This window comes from Lathyrus oleraceus, chromosome 5, assembly GCF_024323335.1.
Source record: "Lathyrus oleraceus cultivar Zhongwan6 chromosome 5, CAAS_Psat_ZW6_1.0, whole genome shotgun sequence".
NCBI lineage: Eukaryota > Viridiplantae > Streptophyta > Magnoliopsida > Fabales > Fabaceae > Lathyrus > Lathyrus oleraceus.
The window spans coordinates 443,355,596-443,362,039 of NC_066583.1; the positions used below are offsets into that span (position 1 = coordinate 443,355,596).

General features: G+C 40.0%; 1 non-coding gene across 1 annotated transcript; it reads right to left on the bottom strand.

The window, feature by feature from the left end:
* Nucleotides 1-450: 450 nt before the first annotated feature.
* Nucleotides 451-557, bottom strand: LOC127088664 (small nucleolar RNA R71). Its single transcript, XR_007790490.1, has one exon. It is a non-coding gene; the product is annotated as a small nucleolar RNA R71 (small nucleolar RNA).
* Between the last annotated feature and the right edge of the window lie 5,887 nt (nucleotides 558-6,444).

The window sequence follows — 6,444 nt, forward strand, 5'->3', positions numbered from 1 at the left end:
GATCCTTTAGAGGAACCCGAACGTTATACTCGTACACGCCTCTTACTCATCCGAATTAAGAAAGTTATGGCCGAGAATCACGATAGGAGACCTCTTAAGGAATTTGCCCAACCCTCTGATGAGGAACCTAGTTCGAGTATAGTAAACCCCCTTATACCTGCTAACAATTTCGAACTAAAACTATTTTTGTTGCAATTAGTGCAACAAAATCAATACGCGGGTCTCGCTACTGAGAACCCGAATCAACATTTAAAAGTTTTTATCCAACTAGCCGACACCTTTAAATCTAACGGCGCTTCACCCGATGCGATCCGTTTAAGATTATTTCCTTTCTCCCTCAGGGATATAGCACGTTCATGGCTAGATTCACTTCCAGCTAATTCAATAACTACCTAGGAAGACCTTAGGAGAGTATTCCTTGCTAGATATTTCCCCCCTAGTAAGACTGCCGTTCTTCGAAACCAAATAACTAGATTTGCTCAAAACCAAGGAGAATCGCTTTTCGAAGCTTGGGAGAGATATAAAGAGCTATTAAGAGTCTGCCCACACCATGGCCTAGAACAATGGTTGATCGTTCATACCTTCTATAATGGACTCCATTATAACACCAAGGTGAGCATCGACGCTGCCGCAGGTGGCGCGCTGATGAACAAACCTTATCCAGAAGCTTGTGACCTAATTGAGGATATGGCCCAAAACCATTATCAATGGGGAACTGAACGAGCATCAATAGAGAAAAAGGAGACCCAAGGTGGAATACATGATGCAAGCGAAAATGGACGCTTTAGCCCTTAGGATCGAACATATGTCTACAAACACTAACACCGTAGCAGTAGTCCACACAGAGTGCGAACTCTATGGATATAAAGGACACAGATCAGCAGAGTGTAACCTCTTGAACGAACTAAATATCGACCAAGTGAATTACGCCCAAGGTAACCCATTTTCAAACACTTACAACCCTGGATGGAAGAATCATCCGAATTTCTCCTATAAAAACCAGAACCCTATCCAAAATAATGCACCTCAGAGACCGCAAGGTTATCAAGCCCAAAAACCAAATCAACCTATGCAAGATGTTCCCCAAAAGTCTAACCTTGAGAAGATCATGGAAAGCTTTATATCGGGCCAGACTCAGCAAAATAAAGAATTCCTAAACCAAAACATTCACGTAAACAAACTTATAACGCAATTAAGAACCAAGGTTGATCAGATAATCACTCACAACAAGATGCTTGAAACCCAGATCTCACAGGTAGCACAAAACCAAGCTCCACAAACTACACCTGGAGGCCAATTTCCTAGACAACCTCAACCAAACCCTTGAGGGCAAGCTAACGCTATCTCGTTACAAAGTGGGACCGCTTACGAAGGGCCTCAGAACCCAGCAATGAGCGTGTCCAAAACTTCTAAAGAGAATATGCCTACCGACCAAGAAGAGGAACCGGAGGAATTCGAGAAACAAACCAACCAAGGAGGTGAAGCCAAGGATAAAACTTATAAACCACCACCCCCGTATAAACCACCAATCCCATATCCGCGAAGACTTAAACAAGCCAAAGTCAACAACCAATATCAAAAATTTATAAAAATGATAGAAAAGCTTCATGTAGAGATTCCTTTTACCGAAGTTATCACCCAAATTCCGTCTTACGCCAAATTTCTCAAAGACATCTAGACTAACAAGCGTAGGCTCAACGATCCAAAACCCTTGGAATGCAACTTTATTTCTGAGGATAAACTTGCTAAGAAGGAGAAAGACCCTGGTAGTTTTTCTATACCTTGCATTTTAGGAAGTCATGTGATCGACAAAGCTTTCCTAGATTTAGGCGCTAGTGTAAGTTTAATGCCCTTAGCTGTATGTAAGAGGTTAAATCTAGGAGAATTGCAACCAACTAAGATGTCCCTACAATTAGCCGATAGGTCTGTTAAGTATCCTGTAGGCATTTTAGAAGACATCCCAGTTAGGATCGGTCAACTTTATATCCCAACAGACTTTGTGGTCATGGATATAAAATAAGACAAAGATATCCCTATCTTTTTAGGTAGACCATTCTTATCAACGGCCGGAGCTATAATAGATGTCAAAAGAGGGAAATTAACCTTCGAAGTAGGGGACGAAAAGATCGATTTCATTCTTTCGAAATTCCTAATGGCACCAATTCTAGGAGACGCATGTGATGCGATCGATATCATAGATGAGTGCATAAGAGGATTTGATCAGGGAGAACCTAAGATCGAACCATTTTCAAACCCGAATGAAAAGGATGACGAGTTAGAGGAAACAGAACCTCACACTAACGAATGTCTGGACCTTACTCCAGACCCTTCACCTAATTCTCAAAAACCAGCCCAAGAACTTAAGGAACTACCCAAGAACCTAAGCTACGAGTTTTTGGATGAAGAAATGAACCGCCCAGTAATAGTTAGTGCCACCTTAAACCAAGACGAGACGAATCGACTCTTGAACGTTTTAAGAAGGTACCCCTCTGCCTTAGGGTACAACATCTCTAATCTAAAAGGTATTAGCCCATTCGTGTGTATGCATAGGATCTCACTAGAGGAGGATTCGAAACCTTACAGAGAACATTAGAGAAGAATCAACCCTGTGATGAGCGAGGTAGTAAAGAAGGAAGTCCTTAAACTACTGGAAGCTGGTATAATCTATCAGATTTCTGATAGTAAGTGGGTAAGTCCTCTACATAGGGTACCCAAGAAGGGAGGCATCACAATCGTGCAGAACAAAAAGGGAGAGCATGTTGCTAAACACATAGAAGGCGGATGGCGTATGTGCATAGATTATAGGAAGCTTAATAAGGCAACTAGGAAAGACCATTTCCCCCTTCCACTCATAGATCAAATGCTGGAGCGTCTTTCCAGACACTCTTACTTTTGTCATCTTGATGGATATTCTGGATTTTTCCAAATACCCATTCACCCCGAGGATCAAGAGAAAACAACCTTTACCTGTCCCTACGAAACATTTGCTTACAGACGAATGTCGTTTGGACTCTGTAATGCGCCAACTACTTTCCAACGTTGTATGATGTCAATCTTCGCAGATTATCTCAACGAAATCATGGAAGTATTTATGGACGACTTCTCGGTGTGTGGATTAAACTTTGAAGACTGCCTTATCAACCTTGAGAAAATCCTAGAGAGACGCGTAGAAGTTAACCTTGTGTTAAACTGGGAGAAGTGCCACTTTATGGTCAAAGAAGGCATAATGTTAGGATATATAATATCTGAAAGAGGCATTGAGGTCGATAGAGCAAAGATAGAAGTTATAGAAAACCTTAACCCTCCTAAGACAGTTAGAGAAGTCCGTAGTTTCCTTGGACACGCCGGTTTCTACCGGCACCTCATAAAAGACTTCTCTAAAATAACAAAACTCCTGACCGGCCTTCTGATGAAAGACATCGAATTTATTTTCGATGAAAAATGCATCAAAGCCTTTAATCAGTTAAAACAAGCATTAATTTCAGCACCCATTCTACAAACCCCGGATTGGACTAAACCCTTCAAAATAATGTGTGATGCTAGCGTTTTCGCTATAGGAGCTGTTTTAGGGCAAAGAAAAGATAAGAAACTACACGTAATATATTACGCTACTAGAACCCTAGATGCCGCTCAATTAAATTATACAACAACAGAGAAGGAACTCCTAGCTGTAGTTTTCACAATCGATAAATTTAGGTCTTATCTTGTAGGATCTAAGATTATAGTCTATACAGACCATGAAGCTATCCGTTACCTTCTGAGCAAAAAGGATGCAAAACCTAGATTACTCAGGTGGATCCTTTTGCTACAAGAATTCGACTTAGACATTAGAGACAAAAAAGGAACAGAAAACGTAGTTGTTGACCATCTTTCCAGATCAAATCATTTAAAGCCAGATCATTTACCTATAAATGAAGACTTCACTTATGACAGACTGATAGCTAAGATAGATACCGCTCCCCTTGAACCTGATAGAGACAACCTTGGGACAATTTCAGAGATTAGCAAAGTACCATGGTACGCTGATTTTGTGAACTATCTAGCCGCTGATATCATACCACCTGACCTCAACTATCAACAGAAGAAGAAGTTCTTTAAAGATATAAGACACTTCTACTGGGACGAACCACTCCTTTTCAAAAGGGGATCTGATAACATATTTTGACGTTGCATCCCGGAAGAAGAAGCCAGAAACATCATAGAGCATTGTCATTCTTCACCCTATGGTGGACATTCAAGCACATCCAAGACATACGCTAAGATCCTTCAAGCTGGTCTTTATTGGCCGACATTATGGTGTGATGTCCATGCTTATATTGTCCGATGTGACCGGTACCAGCATGTTGGGAACATCTCAAGACGTGACGAAATGCCTTTGAAGAACATCCAAGAAGTAGAATTATTTGACGTTTGGGGTATTGATTTCATGGGACCTTTTCCATCTTCATTGGGGAACAAGTACATTTTGGTGGCAATTGACTATGTGCCCAAGTGGATAGAAGTTATAGCCGCACCCACCAACGACACAAGAGTAGTCATCAAGATGTTCAAGAACAATATCTTCCCCAGATTTAGAGTTCCACGACTTGTCATAAGCGATGGTGGATCACATTTTATATCCAGAATATTTAATAAACTCCTAAGGAAATATGGAGTGAAACACAGAGTAGCAACACGATATCACCCCCAAACTAATGGTCAAGTAGAAGTATCCAACAGAGAGATTAAGCAGATCTTGGAGAAAACTGTATCAATATCTAGAAAAGATTGGTCTGAAAAGCTAGCAGAAGCACCGTGGGCTTACAGAACTGCTTACAAAACCCCAAATGGAACTACATTGTACCAGTTGGTCTACGGGAAGTCACACCACTTACCTTTTGAACTCAAGCACAAGGCATATTGGGCCATCAAGACCCTAAATTTGGATTACCTAGCATCTGGAAAGAAGCGAATCCTTGACATTCACAAATTGGAGGAACTTCGTCAGAACTCTTACGAGAATGCCGTTATATACAAGGAGAGAACCAAAACTTGGCACGACAAGAGGATCGTGAAAAAGGAATTTAATATAGGAGACTCTGTTCTTCTCTTCAATTCGAGATTACGTCTTTTTCCAGGTAAGCTGCGTTTGAGATGGACAGGCCCCTTTGAGGTGTCCAAAATCCTGAAATCTGGAGCAGTTGAAATCCAGAACAACTCCTGTAATCCATTTGTGGTAAATGGGCAAAGACTGAAGCAATACCAAGGAGGTGACATACCCACAGAATGTCATGACCAAACTCTGACCGACCCTCCAGTTCCTACCTCTAACGTATAAAGTTCGAATCGTCAAGTTAACGACGTTAAACAAGTGCTGCATGGGAGGCAACCCATGACTTCTTTTCCTTTACTTTTACTCTTTTTAATTTATATTTTTATTTGTTATATATATATATATATATATATATATATATATATATATATATATATATATATATATATATATATATATATATATATATATATATATATATATATATATATATATATATATATATATATATATATGTGTATATCTATATGGAGACTAACAGTTAAAATATTTGTGATTTCAGGTGTCCTCTGTTTCTAATCTAACTTTTCAGGAATGGAGAATATCGACACTATGCTAGTAATATTTCGTGACCCAGTTCAAGAGCAGTGCTACACCAAGCTTTCACAGCGCCCGATGCTGCCTACTAGATATCCCAACTCGAGCTGCATGGAGGCATTAGGCATTGAGCCTAGTGTCAGGCACTTATGCAATCGGTTACAGTGGGATGAATATATAGATGCTATGCACGTGACTTATAGGAACTTGACATTGGAGTTCCTGAGCTCGCTTTCACTTGGTTCTCTCAAACTTTTCATCAAAATTCTTCATAAACATTGCTTTGTTCTTGATTGGTTCATCATCCACAAGTAAAATTGAGCACTTTGGAAGCAAGATTCAGAGGATTTCATGCAAATTCGAAGCTGTTGAAGTTTACATCCATCAATGGCAGTTGGAGATTCAAGCAAGATCAAGCACGATTGAGCATCAAACCTTCCTCCATTCCATCATATAAGAGCTAAGGATCAACTGTTTCTGCCTTTAAAGACCTGAATCCATTGATTTCACTTCTGCATCTTCTTGAAGGTCAGAATTCGATTCTCATAATTCACGAAATAGTTATGTGCATATTGTAGATCTTTCATTGGTGGTTACACTGAGCTTTAGATCCATGAAATCCATGCAGAAATGAGTGAGATATGCTAGATCTAAGTTTGATGTATGAAACTTCTCTTGCTCGAACCTTTGAACATAGGACGAATTAGAATAAACCAAGCCTCGATCCTTGATGTATGATGAAAGACGAGTCCGATGATATGTTCATTTTGAATTTCTGTGCACATGTGTTCTTGAGCTCAAGAACACGATGAAGG